General features: G+C 42.1%; 3 non-coding genes across 3 annotated transcripts; 2 read left to right on the top strand and 1 right to left on the bottom strand.

The window, feature by feature from the left end:
* Positions 1 to 1,530: 1,530 nt before the first annotated feature.
* Positions 1,531 to 1,644, top strand: LOC140310717 (U5 spliceosomal RNA). The gene has a single exon (XR_011916761.1). It is a non-coding gene; the product is annotated as a U5 spliceosomal RNA (small nuclear RNA).
* Positions 1,645 to 1,952: 308 nt separating this feature from the next.
* On the top strand, positions 1,953 to 2,136 carry LOC140310848 (U2 spliceosomal RNA). Its single transcript, XR_011916880.1, has one exon. It is a non-coding gene; the product is annotated as a U2 spliceosomal RNA (small nuclear RNA).
* A 1,448-nt stretch (positions 2,137 to 3,584) lies between these two features.
* LOC140310802 (U5 spliceosomal RNA) lies at positions 3,585 to 3,700 on the bottom strand. Its single transcript, XR_011916839.1, has one exon. It is a non-coding gene; the product is annotated as a U5 spliceosomal RNA (small nuclear RNA).
* Positions 3,701 to 20,618: the final 16,918 nt, after the last annotated feature.

The raw sequence follows: 20,618 nt of genomic DNA, 5'->3' as shown, positions 1-20,618 counted from the left end.
AAGTGAAGAAATAAATGAATGCGTATCAACAAATGTGGGATCTAAACTCTAGTGCTTCCTCTAAAATAATTTCCTTTCTCAATTCAGAAATGTGTGTGTGTAAGTCACAACACCCGTGACACCAAAATGGCTTTCTTTTCTCTCTTTTCTCTACACTCTGCACTGTGAGCACACACACCAAATCAGAAAGGCTTTTTTCTCTCTTTTCTACATTATGGACTGTGGGGACACAAAACCGCTCTCTCTTTTTTTTTTTGATTGTGTGCCAGGGCGTTGTCTCACGTATTAGATTATGCTTACGATACGAATGGGTTTATCAGTCACATCAGAATCCATACATACTGATCCTCCCGTAATAAAATGGTCGGATCTTATCAAACACACTTTGTTTCTTGTGACAATCAAGTCAGCGAAACAGCGTATACACGTCAAGACACTGAATCAAGTTTGCCACAAGAACTCATAAGTTTGGCAGTATTGCTCTGCCGTCAGCAATCATAAACCCATTTTATTTTCGTGAGACATGTGCAGGCACCTGTTCATCTACTGTTCTATCACTATGAATTAGTTTATCTATTATCAATAAGGATACTTCTACAACTACTATCAAAGTATGTCCAGACTTCTTATGTTGTCAGTTGTTATATATATGAATAAGTGGGTAGCTACTGACAAGCATTAAGCATGTCACACAGCCCAAACATATAACATTTCAGGACACACCACACAGTTAACAACCACAGTGAAGTGTCAAAGCCCAAACATGTAACATTCAACAGGACACTTACACAACACATTCAAATCAAACAGTCAGACAACATACAAGAACACATACCCCAGCCGGCATTGCTCCCTGCCTATTTTCCTACAGCTCACTATGTGTGCGCACACCTTTATTCACAAACTCTTCAACTTATACTCTTTTACCAAAGCTGCTACAGCTCGATTGGCCGAATACCCTTAGATCCTATTTCGGTGAATTTGACATCTGCCTTACATGTAACAGATTAGCGGTTTAGCAGTTTTAATTTAGTTCGAGTGAAGGAATTCATTTTATCGCAAAATCCGAAATTGTGAAGAACTCATGAAAGTAAGCTTATTCTCGGATTCCTGAAACTTTAGATTTGCTCTTTCTTTTACTGCAAAGTACAACGTTGTTTTTTTTTTGATTAAATCTTTCTAGACATGGTAAATATGAAGGACAAAGCAGTTTTAACATAGTTTGAGTGAAGGAATTCATTTTATAGATAAAATCCCAAGAGTCTGCTGAGAAAAGAGAGTGAATGCGAAGTAGACTTTAACACGGCTCTGGGAGCGAGCCGAGTGTGGGCTAACCGGGAGAATTGCTTGAAAGAAACGCGACACCGAATGAGCGGTCAGAACAAAGCCTCAATACGGTGTTCCCGTGGTGTTTTTGTTGCTGCCTTGTCGATTGCACAGGGGCAAGCGTTTCAACCAAGCAACGCTCACCATGGGGAAGGTGGCTATGGCAACTAGCCTGATGCCCTGCTCCCGCAGTGACGGATAATCGTACTCTGGTTTCTCTTCATAACATACAAGTCTTTCGCCTTTTACTAAAGACTTTCGTGGAGAGCAGCACTAATGAGTTGTTTCTATTTTTGGCAGGCTTTACCTTTGCGGGTGAAGCCCTTTCTGTCTGTGCAAAATAAATTTTGTTACTGTGCAGAGTTACTTCTCTGAGTAGAGTCGCCTTACTTGTTGCGATTGTGCCGATGTTCGAAGCTGGAGTGCAAAGTTGTTGCTTGAATGGTGCTTGCTGGAGCATGCGGGAGTGCAAAGTTATACCATTTAAAAGGGCTGAAGAGTGCTCAGTGCAGCGGGTGGGCGGAGGTGCAACGTGACACTCTGGCCACCTATGGCCATAAAAAGAACACTGCTACAAGTGCGCATTGTGCCAGCAAGGGCCCTCGGACCTGAAACAGTGGACAGTTATCGCTTCTCGGCCTTTTGGCTAAGATCAAGTGTAGTATCTGTTCTTATCAGTTTAATATGTCCTCTATACGAGGACTACATATTAAATGGATTTTTAAGAATAGGAGTTGAAAAAGAAGCTTGCTCCGTTCACTCCAAGCATCGACCCAGTACTGCAGTGCCGCTGGGAACGGTGCGCTCTTCTCTGCTCTTGTGAAAAAGCAAACAGCGATGCAGGATGGAAGTTTCAGGGAGCCCAAGATGAAACTTTCTTTTAATCTGCTGAGAAAAGAGAGTGAATGCGAAGTAGACTTTAACACAGCTCTGGGAGCGAGCTGAGTGTGGGCTAACCGGGAGAATTGCTTGAAAGAAACGCGACACCGAATGAGTGGTCAGAACAAAGCCTCAATACGGTGTTCCCGTGGTGTTTGTGGCTGCCTTGTCTTTTGCACAGAGTAAAAGACAAGGCAGCCATCGAATAGGGCCCGATTGTTCCTACTTGGTCAGCCGAGGAGCAAGGGGGGGGGAGCAAGCGTCTCAACCAAGCAAATCTCACCAAGTAGGAACAATCGGGCCCTATTCGATGGCTGCAACACCTGAAAGAGATATTGACGCGAGACCCGATCAAAAGCTTTTTCAAAGTCTAAATTTAAGATGACAAGCCGGGTGTTTCTGTCTCTAGCGTAATCAATGATGTCTCGAATCAGTACGAGGCTGTCGGTGAGTTGTCTCTCTGAGATGACACAAGCCTGGTCTGGGTGAATTACCTCCTCTAAAACAGAGGACATCCGTGTCGTTAAAACCTTGCTAAAAAGTTTACAGTCAAAGTTTAAAAGTGTGATGGGCCTCCAATTCTTTAGGTCAGTCTTATCATTTTTATCAGAAGTGAAGAAATAAATGAATGCCTATCAACAAATGTGGGATCTAAACTCTAGTGCTTCCTCTAAAATAATTTCCTTTCTCAATTTAGAAATGTGTGTGTGTAAGTCACAACACCCGTGACACCAAAACGGCTTTCTTTTCTCTACACTCTGCACTATGAGCACACACACCAAATCAGAAAGGCTTTTTTCTCTCTTTTCTACATTATGGACTGTGGGGACACAAAACCGCTCTCTCTTTTTTTTTTTATCGTGTGCCAGGGCGTTGTCTCACGTATTAGATTGTGCTTAAGATACGAATGGGTTTATCAGTCACATCAGAATCCATACATACTGATCATCCCGTAATAAAATGGTCGGATCTTATCAAACACACTTTGTTTCTTGTGACAATCAAGTCAGCGAAACAGCGTATACACGTCAAGACACTGAATCAAGTTTGCCAAAATAACTCATAAGTTTGGCAGTATTGCTCTGCGGTCAGCAATCATACATCCATTTTATTTTCGTGAGACATGTGCAGGCACCTGTTCATCTACTGTTCTATCACTATGAATTAGTTTATCTATTATCAATAAGGATACTTCTACAACTACTCTATCAAAGTATGTCCGGACTTCTTACGTAGTCAGTTGCTATATATGAATAAGTGGGTAGCTACTGACAAGCATTAAGCATGTCACACAGCCCAAACATATAACATTTCAGGACACACCACACAGTTAACAACCACAGTGAAGCGTGTCAAAGCCCAAACATGTAACATTCAACAGGACACTTACACAACTCCCGGTAATATAATAGAAACAACTCATTAGTGCTGCTCTCCACGGAAGTCTTTAGTAAAAGGCGAAAGACTTGTATGTTATGAAGAGAAACCAGAGTACGATTATCCGTCACTGCGGGAGCAGGGCATCAGGCTAGTTGGTATAGCCACCTTCCCCATGGTGAGCTTTGCTTGGTTGAGACGCTTGCCCCCCCCCCTTGCTCCTCGGCTGACCAAGTAGGAACAATCGGGCCCTATTCGATGGCTGCCTTTTCTTTTACTCTATGCAAAAGACAAGGCAGCAACAAAAACACCACGAGAATCCCGTATTGAGGCTTTGTTCTGACCGCTCATTCGGTGTCGCGTTTCTTTCAAGCAATTCTCCCGGTTAGCCGACACTCGGCCCGCTCCCATAGCCGTGTTAAAGTCTACTTCGCATTCACTCTCTTTTCTCTGCAGACTCTTGGGATTTTATCTATAAAATGAATTCCTTCACTCAAACTATGTCAAAACTGCTTTGTCGTTCATATTTACCATGTCTAGAAAGATTTAAACAAAAAAAACAACGTTGTACTTTGCAGTAAAAGAAAGAGCAAATCTAAAGTTTCAGGAATCCGAGAATAAGCTTACTTTCATGAGTGCTTCACGATTTCGGATTTTGCTATAAAATGAATTCCTTCACTCAAACTAAATTAAAACTGCTAAACCGCTAATCTGTTACATGTAAGGCAGATGTCAAATTCACCGAAATAGGATCTAAGGGTATTCGGCCAATCGAGCTGTAGCAGCTTTGGTAAAAGAGTATAAGTTGAAGAGTTTGTGAATAAAGGTGTGCGCACACATAGTGAGCTGTAGGAAAATAGGCAGGGAGCAATGCCGGCTGGGGTATATGTTCTTGTATGTTGTCTGACTGTTTGATTTGAATGTGTTGTGTAAGTGTCCTGTTGAATGTTTGGGCTTTGACACTTCACTGTGGTTGTTAACTGTGTGGTGTGTCCTGAAATGTTATATGTTTGGGCTGTGTGACATGCTTAATGCTTGTCAGTAGCTATCCACTTATTCATATATAGCAACTGACAACATAAGAAGTCTGGACATACTTTGATAGTAGTTGTAGAAGTATCCTTATTGATAATAGATAAACTAATTCATAGTGATAGAACAGTAGATGAACAGGTGCCTGCACGTCTCACGAAAATAAAATGGGTGTATGATTGCTGTCGGCAGAGCAATACTGCCAAACTTATGAGTTCTTGTGGCAAACTTGATTCAGTGTCTTGACGTGTATACGCTGTTTCGCTGACTTGATTGTCACAAGAAACAAAGTGTGTTTGATAAGATCCGACCATTTTATTACGGGAGGATCAGTATGTATGGATTCTGATGTGACTGATAAACCCATTCGTATCTTAAGCATAATCTAATACGTGAGACAACGCCCTGGCACACAATCAAAAAAAAAAAGAGAGAGCGGTTTTGTGTCCCCACTGTCCATAATGTAGAAAAGAGAGAAAAAAGCCTTTCTGATTTGGTGTGTGTGCTCATAGTGCAGAGTGTAGAGAAAAGAGAGAAAAGAAAGCCGTTTTGGTGTCACGGGTGTTGTGACTTACACACACACATTTCTGAATTGAGAAAAGAAATTATTTTAGAGGAAGCAGTAGAGTTTAGATCCCACATTTGTTGATAGGCATTCATTTATTTCTTCGCTTCTGATGAAGTTTCAACAATAAACAACAAACTTTGTATTATGAGAAAGAACCAGACTCATTCTTCAGGAATCCGAAAATAAGCACGAATTCGGATTCTCCTATAAAACGAATTAATTAACTCAAACCAAGTTAAGACTGCTTTGTCCTTCATATTTATTCATGTCTAATCAAGTTTCAACGATAAACAACGTACTTTGTAGAATGTGAAAGAACTTCTTCAGCAATAAGCATCTCTCGACATATGACGAAATACAGATTTTGTTATAAAATTAATTTCTTCTATCAGCGTGACTTAAAACTGTTTGTCCTCCTTATTTATCCACTTCAAATCAAGTTTCAACAATTAAAAAAAAATTGTAGTTTGAGAAAGAACAACTTAATCTTCAGCAATCAGTATAAAAAGAGGGTAACAAAAGGTGCAAATGCCAACTATACATCACTAAAAGGTGGAGCGGAAGTATTCAGCTGCAAGTAGGTGTGAATGTTCGACCATAATTTGTAAAAAGTGGGTAAGAAAAGGTTCGAATGCCCGACTAAATATTAACAAAAGCGGGAGGAGAGGTCTTCGGATGAGAGTGGGTGAGAATTTCCTACCATACAAGTATGGTGGAGAGGAAGCTGTGATTGGCCGACAATAGTAAAAAGCAGGTGAGAAAAGGTGCGAATGTCAAAACATACATGATCAAAACAGGGAGCGGAGGTGTTTGGCTGCGACAAGGTGTGAATGTCCACCCATAATTAATGAAAAACGGGCAACAAGTAGGTTCGAATGCCCAACCATACATCATCAAAAGCAGGAGTGGATGTGTTCGGCTTCAAGAAGGTATGAATGTCCATCAATAATTGCTATAAAACATGAAAGAAAATTTTCGAATATCAAACCGCACATAATCATAAGCGGGAGAGGAGGTGTTCCGCTGCAAGAAGGTGTGAATATCCACCCATAATTACTGAAAAATGGGTAAGAAAAGGTGCGAATGCCCAACCATACATCATCAAAAGCAGGAGTGGATGTGTTCGGCTACAAGAAGGTTTGAATGTCCGACCATAGTTTGTAAAAAGCGGGTAAGAACAGGTTTGTATGCCCGACTGTACACCATCAAATGCGGGAGCGGAGGTGTTCGGCTGTGAGTAGGTGTGAATCTCCAACCATAATTGCTGAAAAATGTGTTAGAAAAGGTAAAAATGCCGGTCCATACATCATCAAAAGCAGGAGAGGTGGTGTTCCGCTGTACGAAGGTGTGAATGGCCGACCACACTTGGTAAAAAGCGGGTAAGAAAAGGTTAAAATACCCGACTGTACACAATCAATAGCGGGAGCGGATGTGTTTGGCTACAAGAAGATGTGACAGTCCGACCATGGTTTGTAAAAAGCGGGAGCAGAGGTGTTCCGCTGTAAGACGGTGTGAATGTCCGACCATAGTTGGTAAAAAGCGGGTAAGAGAAGGTTAAAATACCCGACTGTACACAATCAATAGCGGGAGCGGAGTTGTTCGGCTCCAAGAAGGTGTGAAAGTCTGACCATAATTGCTGAAGAATGTGTTAGAAAAGGTAAGAATGCTGGACCATACATCATCAAAAGCGGGAGAGGTGTTGTTCGGCTGCAAAAAGGTGTGACTGTTCGACTAAAGTTTGTAAAAAGTGGGTAAGACAAGGTGCGAATGCCTGACAATGTATGATCAAAAGCGGGAGCGGAGGTGTTCAGCTGCAAGAAGGTCTACATGTCCATCAATAATTGCTAGAAAACATGAAAGAAACTTTTCGAAAATCAAACCGCACATGAGCATAAGTGGGATAGGAGGTGTTCAGCTGCAAGGTGTGAATGTCCACCCATAATTCCTGAAAAATGGGCAAAAAAAAGGTGTGAATGCCCAACCATACATCATCAAAAGCAGGAGTGGAAGTGTTCGGCTACAAGAAGGTGTGAACGTCCAACCAAAATATGTAAAAAGAAGTTAAGAAAAGGTTAGAATATCCAACCAAACATAATCAAAAGCGGGAGCAGAGCTGTTCGACTGCAAGTAGGTGTGAATGTCAGATCATAATTTGCAAAAAGCTGATGAGAAAGGGTGAGAATGCCCGACTATACATCATCAAATGCGGGAGCGGAGTTGTTCGGCTGTGAGTAGGTGTGAATCTCCGACCATAATTGCTGAAAAATGTGTTAGAAAAGGTAAAAATGCCGGTCCATACATCATCAAAGGCGAGAGAGGTTGTGTTCGGCTGCAAGTAGGTGTGAATGTCCAGCCATAATTACTCACAAACGGGTAAGAAAAGGTAGTAGCCAGACCATATATGATCAAAACAGGGAGCGGAGGTGGTTCAGCTGCAAGAAGGTTTGAATGTCAAACTAAAGTTCAAATATATTAACAAAAGTGGGAGGAGAGGTCTTCGGATGAGAGTGGTTGAAAATTTCCAACCATAATGTATAAAATGCGGTGAGAAAAAAGGTGTGATAGAACACTAAAAGGTGGAGCGGAAGTGTTCGGCTGCAAGAAGGTGTGAATGTCCGACTATATTTGGTGAAAAGCAGGTGAAGCAAGGTCTGAATGCCCAACCCTACATCATCAAAAGCAAGATCAGAGTTGTTTGGCTGCAAGAAGGCCATAGTTTGCCAAAAGCGGGTAAGGTGCGAATGTCCGACTAAATATCAACAAAATTTGGGGCGGAGGTCTTCGGATGCAAGTGGGTGTGAATATCCCACCATACAAGTATGGTGGAGAGGAAGCTGTGAATAGCCGACCATAGTTTGGAAAAAGCGGGTAAGAAAAGGTTGGAATGCCCGAACATACACCATCAAAAGAGGGAGCGGAGGTGTTCCGCTGTACGAAGGTGTGAATGTCCAACCATACTTGGTAAAAAGCGAGTAAGAAAAGGTTAATATACCCGACTGTACACAATCAATAGCGGGAGCGGATGTGTTCGGCTACAAGAAGGTGTGACAGTCCGACCATGGTTTGTAAAAAGCGGGTAAGAAAAGGTGCGAATGTCCGACAATGTATGATCAAAAGAGAGAGCAGAGGTTTTCGGATACACGAAAGTTTGAATGTCCTACCATAGTTTGTAAATAGCGGGTAAGAAAAGGTTCGAATGCCCGACTATACACCATAAAAAGCGGGAGTGGAGGTGTTCCGCTGTAAGACGGTGTGAATGTCCGACCATAGTTGGTAAAAAGCGGGTAAGAAAAGGTTAAAATACCCGACTGAACAAAATCAATAGCGGGAGCGGAGTTGTTCGGCTACAAGAAGGTCTGAAAGTCCGACCATGGTTTGTAAAAAGCAATTAAGAAAAGGTTCGAATATCCAACCAAACATATTCAAAAGCGGGAGCAGAGCTGTTCGACTGCAAGTAGGTGTGAATGTCCAGCCATAATTACTCACAAACGGGGGAAGAAAGGGTAGTATTGCCAGACCATACATGATCAAAACAGGGAGCGGAGGTTCAGCTGCAAGGTGTGAATGTCTGACTATAGTTTGTAAAAAGCGGGTAAGACAAGGTGCGAATGCCCGACAATGTATGATCAAAAGAGAGAGCGGAGGTGTTCGGCTGCAAGGTCTGAATGTCCAACCATCATTTGTAATAACCGGGTAAGAAAAGGCTCGAAAGCCCGACTATACATCATCAAAAGCGGGAGCGAAGGTGTTCAGCTGCAAGAAGGTGTGAATGTTCGACTAAAGTTTGTAAAAAGCTGGTAAGACAAGGAGCGATGTCCCGACATTGTATGATCAAAAGCGGGAGCGGAGGTGTCCAGCTGTGAGTAGGTGTGAATGTCCGACCATAATTGCTGAAAAATGTGTTAGAAAAGGTAAGAATACTGGACCATACATCATCAAAAGCGGGAGAGGTGGTGTTCAGCTGCAAGAAGGTGTGAAAGTCCGACAATGGTTTGTAAAAAGCGGGTAATAAAAGGTTCGAATGCCCGAATATACATCATCAAAAGCGGAAGCGGAGGTGTTCGGATGCAAGAAGGTGTGAACGTCCAACCAAAATATGTAAAAAGAAGTTAAGAAAAGGTTCGAATATCCAACCAAACATAATTAAAAGCGGGAGCAGAGCTCTTCGACTGCAAGTAGGTGTGAATGTCAGATAATAATTTGCAAAAAGCTGATGAGAAAGGGTGAGAATGCCCGACTATACATCATTAAATGCGGGAGCGGAGTTGTTCGGCTGTGAGTAGGTGTGAATCTCCGACCATAATTGCTGAAAAATGTGTTAGAAAAGGTAAAAATGCCGGTCCATACATCATCAAAAGCGAGAGAGGTTGTGTTCGGCTGCAAGTAGGTGTGAATGTCCAGCCATAATTACTCACAAACGGGTAAGAAAAGGTAGTATTGCCAGACCATATATGATCAAAACAGGGAGCGGAGGTGGTTCAGCTGCAAGAAGGTTTGAATGTCAAACTAAAGTTCAAATATATTAACAAAAGCGGGAGGAGAGGTCTTCGGATGAAAGTGGTTGAAAATTTCCAACCATAATGTATAAAATGCGGTGAAAAAAAAGGTGTGATAGAACACTAAAAGGTGGAGCGGAAGTGTTCGGCTGCAAGAAGGTGTGAATGTCCGACTATATTTGGTGAAAAGCAGGTGAAGCAAGGTCTGAATACCCAACCTTACATCATCAAAAGCAAGATCAGAGTTGTTTGGCTGCAAGAAGGCCATAGTTTGCCAAAAGCGGGTAAGGTGCGAATGTCCAACTAAATATCAACAAAATTTGGGGCGGAGGTTTTCGGATGCAAGTGGGTGTGAATATCCCACCATACAAGTATGGTGGAGAGGAAGCTGTGAATAGCCGACCATAGTTTGGAAAAAGCGGGTAAGAAAAGGTTTGAATGCCCGAACATACACCATCAAAAGAGGGAGCGGAGGTGTTCCGCTGTACGAAGGTGTGAATGTCCGACCATACTTGGTAAAAAGCGGGTAAGAAAAGGTTAAAATACCCGACTGTACACAATCAATAGCGGGAGTGGATGTGTTCGGCTACAAGAAGGTGTGACAGTCCGACCATGGTTTGTAAAAAGCGGGTAAGAAAAGGTGCGAATGTCCGACAATGTATGATCAAAAGAGAGAGCGGAGGTTTTCGGATACACGAAGGTTTGAATGTCCTACCATAGTTTGTAAATAGCGGGTAAGAAAAGGTTCGAATGCCCGACTATACACCATAAAAAGCGGGAGCGGAGGTGTTCCGCTGTAAGACGGTGTGAATGTCCGACCATATTTGGTAAAAAGCGGGTAAGAAAAGTTAAAATACCCGACTGTACACAATCAATAGCGGGAGCGGAGTTGTTCGGCTACAAGAAGGTGTGAAAGTCCGACCATGGTTTGTAAAAAGCGGGTAAGAAAAGGTATGAATGCCCGAACATACACCATCAAAAGAGGGAGCGGAGGTGTTCCGCTGTACGAAGGTGTGAATGTCCGACCATACTTGGTAAAAAGCGGGTAAGAAAAGGTTAAAATTCCCGACTGTACACAATCAATAGCGGGAGCGGATGTGTTCGGTTACAAGAAGGTGTGACAGTCCGACCATGGTTTGTAAAAAGCGGGTAAGAAAAGGTGCGAATGTCCGACAATGTATGATCAAAAGAGAGAGCGGAGATTTTGGATACACGAAGGTTTGAATGTCGTACCATAGTTTGTAAATAGCGGGTAAGAAAAGGTTCGAATGCCCGACTATACACCATAAAAAGCGGGAGTGGAGGTGTTCCGCTGTAAGACGGTGTGAATGTCCGACCATAGTTGGTAAAAAGCGGGTAAGAAAAGGTTAAAATACCCGACTGTACACAATCAAAAGCGGGAGCGGAGTTGTTCGGCTACAAGAAGGTGTGAAAGTCCGACCATGGTTTGTAAAAAGCAGTTAAGAAAAGGTTCGAATATCCAAACCAAACATAATCAAAAGCGGTAGCAGAGCAGTTCGACTGCAAGTAGGTGTGAATGTCCAGCCATAATTACTCACAAACGGGGGAAGAAAAGGTAGTATTGCCAGACCATACATGATCAAAACAGGGAGCGGAGGTTCAGCTGCAAGAAGGTTTGAATGTCCGACTAAAGTTTGTAAAAAGCGGGTAAGACAAGGTGCGAATGCCCAACAATGTATGATCAAAAGAGAGAGCGGAGGTGTTCGGCTGCAAGGTCTGAATGTCCAACCATAATTTGTAAAAACCGGGTAAGAAAAGGCTCGAAAGCCCGACTATACATCATCAAAAGCGGGAGCGGAGGTGTTCAGCTGCAAGAAGGTGTGAATGTTCGACTAAAGTTTGTAAAAAGCTGGTAAGACAAGGAGCGATGTCCCGACATTGTATGATCAAAAGTGGGAGCGGAGGTGTCCAGCTGTGAGTAGGTGTGATTGTCCGACCATAATTGCTGAAAAATGTGTTAGAAAAGGTAAGAATACTGGACCATACATCATCAAAAGCGGGAGAGGTGGTGTTCGGCTGCAAGAAGGTGTGAAAGTCCGACAATGGTTTGTAAAAAGCGGGTAATAAAAGATTCGAATAACCGAATATACATCATCAAAAGCGGAAGCGGAGGTGTTCGGATGCAAGAAGGTGTGAACGTCCAACCAAAGTTTGTAAAAAGCAGTGAAAAGCGAGAAAAAGCATTTCGTGAGTTCCGCATGATTTGGGATTTTGCTTATAAAATGCATTACTTCACTCAAACTATGTTAAAACTGATTTGTCCTTCATATTTACCATGTCTAGAAATATTTAAACAAAAAAACAACGTTGTACTTTGCAGTAAAAGAAAGAGCAAATCTAAAGTTTCAGGAATCCGAGTATAAGCTTCTTTTCATGAGTTCTGCACGATTTCGGATTTATGCTATAAAATGAATTCATTCACTCAAACCAAGTTAAAAACTGCTTTTTCCTTCCATATTTCATCAATGTCTAGATCGACTTCAACAAAGAACAACATTGTACTTTGCAGTAGAAGAAGAGCGAAGGATCCAGCGACTCAGGATCAGGAATACGAAGACATACAGTCCCTATTTTAGAAAATAAGCTTATTCTCGGATTCCTGATCCTGATTCCTGATCCTTCGCTCTTTCTTCTACTGCAAAATACAATGTTGTTCTTTGTTGAAGTCGATCTAGACATTGATAAATATGAAGGAAAAAGCAGTTTTAACTTGGTTTGAGTGAATGAATTCATTTTATACATAAAATCCGAAATCGTGCAGAACTCATGAAAATAAGCTTATTCTCGGATTCCTAAAACTTTTGATTGGCTCTTTCTTTTACTGCAAAGTACAACGTTGTTTTTTTGTTTAAATCTTTCGAGACATTGATAAATATGAAGGTAAAAGCCGTTTTAACATAGTTTGAGTGAAGGAATTGATTTTATAGATAAAATCCCAAATCATGCAGAACTCCTCAAAAGGGGCGTATGGCTTAATCACAAGTGTGGTTCTTTCTCATTCAGGGTAGTATGAGGAAGTTTATGCTTGAAATATATGTAGAAATGGGTACATATGAAGGACAAAGCAGTGTTAACTTAGAGTGAAGGAATTCATTTTATACATAAAATCCCAAATCATGCAGAACGTATGAAAAGAAGCTTATTCTCGGATTCCTGATCCTTCAGTTTTGCTCTTTCTTCTACTGCAAAATACAATGTTGTTCTTTGTTGAAGTCGATCTAGACATTGATAAATATGAAGGAAAAAGCAGTTTTAACTTGGTTTGAGTGAATGAATTCATTTTATACATAAAATCCGAAATCGTGCAGAACTCATGAAAATAAGCTTATTCTCGGATTCCTAAAACTTTTGATTTGCTCTTTCTTTTATTGCAAAGTACAACGTTGTTTTTTTGTTTAAATCTATCAAGACATTGATAAATATGAAGGTAAAAGCCGTTTTAACATAGTTTGAGTGAAGGAATTAATTTTATAGATAAAATCCCAAATCATGCAGAACTCCTCAAAAGGGAGGTATGGCTTAATCACAAGTGTGGCTCTTTCTCATTCAGGGTAATATGAGGAAGTTTATGCTTGAAATATATGTAGAAATGGGTACATATGAAGGACAAAGCAGTGTTAACTTAGTTTGCGTGAAGAAATTCATTTTATACATAAAATCCGAAATCGTGCAGAACTCATGAAAATAAGCTTATTCTCGGATTCCTAAAACTTTTGATTTGCACTTTCTTTTACTGCAAAGTACAACGTTGTTTTTTGTTGAAATCTATCTAGACATTGATAAATACCAGCCAAAACTCTGCTGCCGCTTTTGATAATTTATGGTTGGGCATTCTTACCTTTTCTTACCCGCTTTTTACAAATTATGATCTTACATTCACACCTACTTGCAGTCGAACACCTTCTCATCCACTTATGATCATGTGCGGTTGGGCTTTCGCACCTTTTCTTACCCATTTTTCAGTAATTATGGGTGGGCATTCAGACCTTCTTGCAGCCGAAAACCTCCGCTCCTCTTTTGATCATACATTGTTGGGCATTCACACCTTGTCTTACCCGCTTTTTACAAACTTTAGTCGGACATTCAAACCTTCTTGCAGCTGAACCACCTCCGCTCCCTGTTTTGATCATATATGGTCTGGCAATAGTACCTTTTCTTACCCATTTGTGAGTAATTATGGCTGGACATTCACACCTTCTTGCAGCTGAACACCTCCTCTCCTGCTAATGATCATGTAAGGTTTGATATTCGAAAATTTTCTTTCATGTTTTAAAGCAATTATTAATGGACATTCACACCTACTTGCAGCCGAACACCACCTCTCCCGCTTTTGATGATGTATGGACAGGCATTCTTACCTTTTCTAACACATTTTTCAGCAATTATGGTTGGAGAATCACACCTACTCACAGCAGAACAACTCCGCTACCGCATTTGATGGTGTATAGTCGGGATGTCTCACCCTTTCTCATCAGCTTTTTGCAAATTATTCTCTGACATTCACACCTACTTGCAGTCGAACACCTTCTCATCCGCTTTTGATTATGTTTGGTTAGATATTCGAACCTTTTCTTAACTGCTTTTTTACAAACTTTGGTCGGACGTTCACACCTTCTTGCAGCCGAACACCTACGCTTCCGGTTTTGATAGTGTATTTTCGGGCATACGAACCTTTTCTTACCCGCTTTTTACAAACCATGGTCGGACTTTCACACCTTCTCTTAGCTGAACAACTCCGCTCCCTCTTTTGATTGTGTACAGTCGGGTATTTTAACCTTTTCTTACCCGCTTTTTACAAACTATGATCGGACATTCACACCGTCTTACAGCCGAACACCTCCGCTCCCTCTTTTGATGGTGTATGTTCGGGCATTCGAACCTTTTCTTACCCGCTTTTTACAAACCAGGATCGGACTTTCACACCTTTTAGTAGCCGAAAAACTCCGCTCCCGCTATTGATTGTGTACAGTCGGGTATTTTAACCTTTTCTTACCGCTTTTTACCAACTATTGTCGGACATTCACACCGTCTTAGAGCGGAACACCTCCTCTCCCGCATATGATCATGTACGGTTTGATGTTCGAAAATTTACTTTCTTGTTTTAAAGCAATTATTGATGGACATTCAAACCTTCTTTTTGATGGTGTATAGTTGGGCTTTCAAGCCTTTTCTTCCCGGTTTTTACAAACCATGGTCGGACTTTCACACCTTCTTGTAGCCGAACAACTCCGCTCCCGCTATTGATTGTGTACAGTCGGGTATTTTAACCTTTTCTTACCCGCTTTTTACCAACTATGGTCGGACATTCACACCGTCTTACAGCGGAACACCTCCGCTCCCGCTTTTGATGGTGTATAGTCGGGCATTCGAACCTTTTCTTACCCGCTTTTTACAAACTATGGTGGGACATTCAAACCTTCTTATATCCGAAAACCTCCGCTCTCTCTTTTGATCATACATTGTCGGACATTCGCACCTTTTCTTACCCGCTTTTTACAAACCATGGTCGGACTTTCACACCTTCTTGTAGCCGAACACATCCGCTCCCGCTATTGATTGTGTACAGTCGGGTATTTTAACCTTTTCTTACCCGCTTCTTACCAACTATGGTCGGACATTCACACCTTCGTACAGCGGAACACCTCCGCTCCCTCTTTTGATGGTGTATGTTCGGGTATTCAAACCTTTTCTTACCCGCTTTTTCCAAACTATGGTCGGCTATTCACAGCTTCCTCTCCACCATACTTGTATGGTTGGATATTCACACCCACTTGCATCCGAAGACCTCTGCCCCAAATTTTGTTGATATTTAGTATGACATTCGCACCTTACCCGCTTTTGGCAAACTATGGCCTTCTTGCAGCCAAACACCTCTGATCTCGCTTTTGATGATGTAAGGTTGGGCATTCAGACCTTGCTTCACCTGCTTTTCACCAAATATAGTCGGACATTCACACCTTCTTGCAGCCGAACACTTCCGCTCCACCTTTTAGTGTTCTATCACACCTTTTTTTCACCGCATTTTATACATTATGGTCGGAAATTTTCAACCACTCTCATCCGAAGACCTCTCCTCCCGCTTTCTTTAATATATTTTAACTTTAGTCGGACATTCAAACCTTCTTGCAGCTGAACCACCTCCGCTCCCTGTTTTGATCATATATGGTCTGGCAATACTACCTTTTCTTACCCGTTTGTGAGTAATTATGGCTGGACATTCACACCTACTTGCAGCCGAACACAACCTCTCTCACTTTTGATGATGTATGGACCGGCATTTTTACCTTTTCTAACACATTTTTCAGCAATTATGGTCGGAGATTCACACCTAATCACAGCCGAACAACTCCGCTCCCGCCTTTGATGATGTATAGTCGGGCATTCTCACCCTTTCTCATCAGCTTTTTGCAAATTATGATCTGACATTCACACCTACTTGCAGTCGAAAAGCTCTGCTCCTGCTTTTGATTATGTATGGTTGGATATTCGAACCTTTTCTTAACTGCTTTTTACATATTTTGGTTGGACGTTCACACCTTCTTGTAGCCGAACACGTCCACTCCTGCTTTTGATGATGTATGGTTGGGCATTCACACCTTTTTTTTGCCCATTTTTCAGGAATTATGGGTGGACATTCACACCTTGCAGCTGAACACCTCCTATCCCACTTATGATCATGTGTGGTTTGATTTTCGAAAAGTTTCTTTCATGTTTTTTAGCAATTATTGATGGACATGTAGACCTTCTTGCAGCTGAACACCTCCGCTCCCGCTTATGATCATACATTGTCAGGCATTCGCACCTTGTCTTACCCACTTTTTACAAACTTTAGTCGAACAGTCACACCTACTTGCAGCCGAACACAACCTCTCTCGCTCAATGATGATGTATGGACCGGCATTCTTACCTTTTCTAACACATTTTTCAGCAATTATGGTCGGAGATTCACACCTACTCACAGCCGAACAACTCCGCTCCCGCATTTGATGGTGTATAGTCGGGCATTCTCACCCTATCTCATCAGCTTTTTGCAAATTATGATCTGATATTCACACCTACTTGCCGTCGAAAAGCTCTGCTCCCGCTTTTGATTATGTTTGGTTGGATATTCGAACCTTTTCTTAACTGCTTTTTACAAACTTTGGTTGGACGTTCACACCTTCTTGTAGCCGAACACATGCACTCCTGCTTTTGATGATGTATGGTTGGGCATTCGCACCTTTTTTTTACCCATTTTTCAGGTATTATGGGTGGACATTCACACCTTCTTGCAGCTGAACACCTCCTCTCCCACTTATGATCATGTGTGGTTTGATTTTCGAAAATTTTCTTTCATGTTTTCTAGCAATTATTGATGGACATTTAGACCTTCTTGCAGCTGAACACCACCTCTCCCGATTTTGATGATGTATGGACCGGCATTTTTACCTTTTCTAACACATTTTTCAGCAATTATGGTTGGAGATTCAGACCTACTCACAGCCAAATAACTCCGCTACCGCATTTGATGGTGTATAGTCGGGCATTCTCACCCTTTCTCATCAGCTTTTTGCAAATTATGATCTGACATTCACACCTACTTCCAGTCGAACTGCTCTGCTCCCGCTTTTGATTATGTTTGGTTAGATATTTGAACCTTTTCTTAACTGCTTTTTACAAACTTTGGTCGGACGTTCACAATATCTTGCAGCCGAACACCTCCGCTTCCGCTTTTGATGGTGTATATTCGGGCATACGAACCTTTTCTTACCCGCTTTTTACAAACCAAGGTCGGACTTTCACACCTTCTCTTTGCTGAACAACTCCGCTCCCTCTTTTGATTGTGTACAGTCGGGTAATTTAACCTTTTCTTACCCGCTTTTTACCATCTATGGTCGGACATTCACACCGTCTTACAGCGGAACACCTCCGCTCCCTCTTTTGATGATGTATGGTTAGGCATTCGCACCTTTTCTTACCCATTTTTCAGTAATTATGGGTAGACATTCACACCTTCTTGCAGCTGAACACCTCCTCACCCGCTTATGATCATGTGCAGTTTGATATTCAAAAATTTTCTTTCATGTTTTCTAGCAATTATTGATGGACATTCAGACCGTCTTGCAGCTGAACACCTCCGCTCCCACTTTTGATTGTGTATAGTCGGGCTTTCGAGCCTTTTCCTCCCCGGTTTTTACAAATTATGGTTGGACATTCAGACCTTCTTGCAGCCGAAAACCTCCACTCCCTCTTTTGATCATACATTGTCGGGCATTCGCACCTTTTCTTACCCGCTTTTTACAAACCATGGTCGGACTTTCACACCTTTTAGTAGCCGAACTAATCCGCTCCCGCTATTGATTGTGTACAGTCGGGTATTTTAACCTTTTCTTACCCGCTTTTTACCAACTATGGTTGGACATTCACACCTTCTTACAGCAGAACACCTCCGCTCCCTGTTTTGATTATGTAAGGTTTGACATTCGCACCTTCTCTCACTCGCCTTTTACTATGGTCGGCCATTCACAGCTTCCTCTCCACCATACTTGTATGGTGGGATATTCACACCCACCTGCATCCGAAGACCTCCGCCCCCACTTTTGTTGATATTTAGTCGGTCATTCGCACCTTACCCGCTTTTGGCAAACTATGGCCTTCTTGCAGCCAAACACCTCTGATCTCGCTTTTGATTATGTAAGGTTGGGCATTCAGACCTTGCTTCACCTGCTTTTCACCAAATATAGTCGGACATTCACACCCACTTGCATCCGAAGACCTCCGCCCCAAATTTTGTTGATATTTAGTCGGACATTCGCACCTTACCCGCTTTTGGCAAACTATGGCCTTCTTGCAGCCAAACACCTCTGATCTCGCTTTTGATGATGTAAGGTTGGGCATTCAGACCTTGCTTCACCTGCTTTTCACCAAATATAGTCGGACATTCACACCTTCTTGCAGCCGAACACTTCCGCTCCACCTTTTAGTGTTCTATCACACCTTTTTTTCACCGCATTTTATACATTATGGTTGGAAATTTTCAACCACTCTCATCCGAAGACCTCTCCTCCCGCTTTTGTTAATATATTTGAACTTTAGTCGGACATTCAAACCTTCTTGCAGCTGAACCACCTCCGCTCCCTGTTTTGATCATATATGGTCTGGCAATACTACCTTTTCTTACCCGTTTGTGAGTATTTATGGCTGGACATTCACACCTACTTGCAGCCGAACACAACCTCTCTCGCTTTTGATGATGTATGGACCGGCATTCTTACCTTTTCTAACACATTTTTCAGCAATTATGGTCGGAGATTCACACCTACTCACAGCCGAACAACTCCGCTCCCGCATTTGATGGTGTATAGTCGGGCATTCTCACCCTTTCTCATCAGCTTTTTCCAAATTATGATCTGACATTCACCCCTATTTGCAGTCGAACAGCTCTGCTCCCACTTTTGATTATGTATGGTTGGATATTCGAACCTTTTCTTAACTGCTTTTTACAAACTTTGGTTGGACGTTCACACCTTCTTGTAGCCGAACACATGCACTCCTGCTTTTGATGATGTATGGTTGGGCATTCGCACCTTTTTTTTACCCATTTTTCAGGTATTATGGGTGGACATTCACACCTTCTTGCAGCTGAACACCTCCTCTCCCACTTATGATCATGTGTGGTTTGATTTTCGAAAATTTTCTTTCATGTTTCTAGCAATTATTGATGGACATTTAGACCTTCTTGCAGCTGAACACCACCTCTCCCGATTTTGATTATGTATGGACCGGCATTTTTTTCTTTTCTAACACATTTTTCAGCAATTATGGTTGGAGATTCACACCTACTCACAGCCGAACAACTCCGCTACCGTATTTGATGGTGTATAGTCGGGCATTCTCACCCTTTCTCATCAGCTTTTTGCAAATTATGATCTGACATTCACACCTACTTCCAGTCGAACAGCTCTGCTCCCGCTTTTGATTATGTTTGGTTAGATATTCGAACCTTTTCTTAACTGCTTTTTACAAACTTTGGTCGGACGTTCACAATATCTTGCTTGCAGCCGAACACCTCCGCTTCCGCTTTTGATGGTGTATATTCGGGCATACGAACCTTTTCTTACCCGCTTTTTACAAACCAAGGTCGGACTTTCACACCTTCTCTTAGCTGAACAACTCCGCTCCCTCTTTTGATTGTGTACAGTCGGGTAATTTAACCTTTTCTTACCCGCTTTTTACCATCTATGGTCGGACATTCACACCGTCTTACAGCGGAACACCTCCGCTCCCTCTTTTGATGATGTATGGTTAGGCATTCGCACCTTTTCTTACCCATTTTTCAGTAATTATGGGTAGACATTCACACCTTCTTGCAGCTGAACACCTCCTCTCCCGCTTATGATCATGTGCAGTTTGATATTCGAAGATTTTCTTTCATGTTTTCTAGCAATTATTGATGGACATTCCGACCGTCTTGCAGCTGAACACCTCCGCTCCCACTTTTGATGGTGTATAGTCGGGCTTTCGAGCCTTTTCTTCCCCGGTTTTTACAAATTATGGTTGGACATTCAGACCTTCTTGCAGCCGAAAACCTCCACTCCCTCTTTTGATCATACATTGTCGGGCATTCGCACCTTTTCTTACCCGCTTTTTACAAACCATGGTCGGACTTTCACACCTTTTAGTAGCCGAACAACTCCGCTCCCGCTATTGATTGTGTACAGTCGGGTATTTTAACCTTTTCTTACCCGCTTTTTACCAACTATGGTTGGACATTCACACCTTCTTACAGCAGAACACCTCCGCTCCCTGTTTTGATTATGCATGGTTTGACATTCGCACCTTCTCTCACCCGCCTTTTACTATGGTCGGCCATTCACAGCTTCCTCTCCACCATACTTGTATGGTGGGATATTCACACCCACTTCCATCCGAAGACCTCC

Source organism: Leuresthes tenuis, unplaced genomic scaffold, assembly GCF_036924035.1.
Source record: "Leuresthes tenuis unplaced genomic scaffold, fLeuTen1.0.hap1 SCAF_6, whole genome shotgun sequence".
NCBI lineage: Eukaryota > Metazoa > Chordata > Actinopteri > Atheriniformes > Atherinopsidae > Leuresthes > Leuresthes tenuis.
Note: the sequence above shows the minus strand (reverse complement) of the source record. Positions and strands in the feature narration are given on the sequence as shown.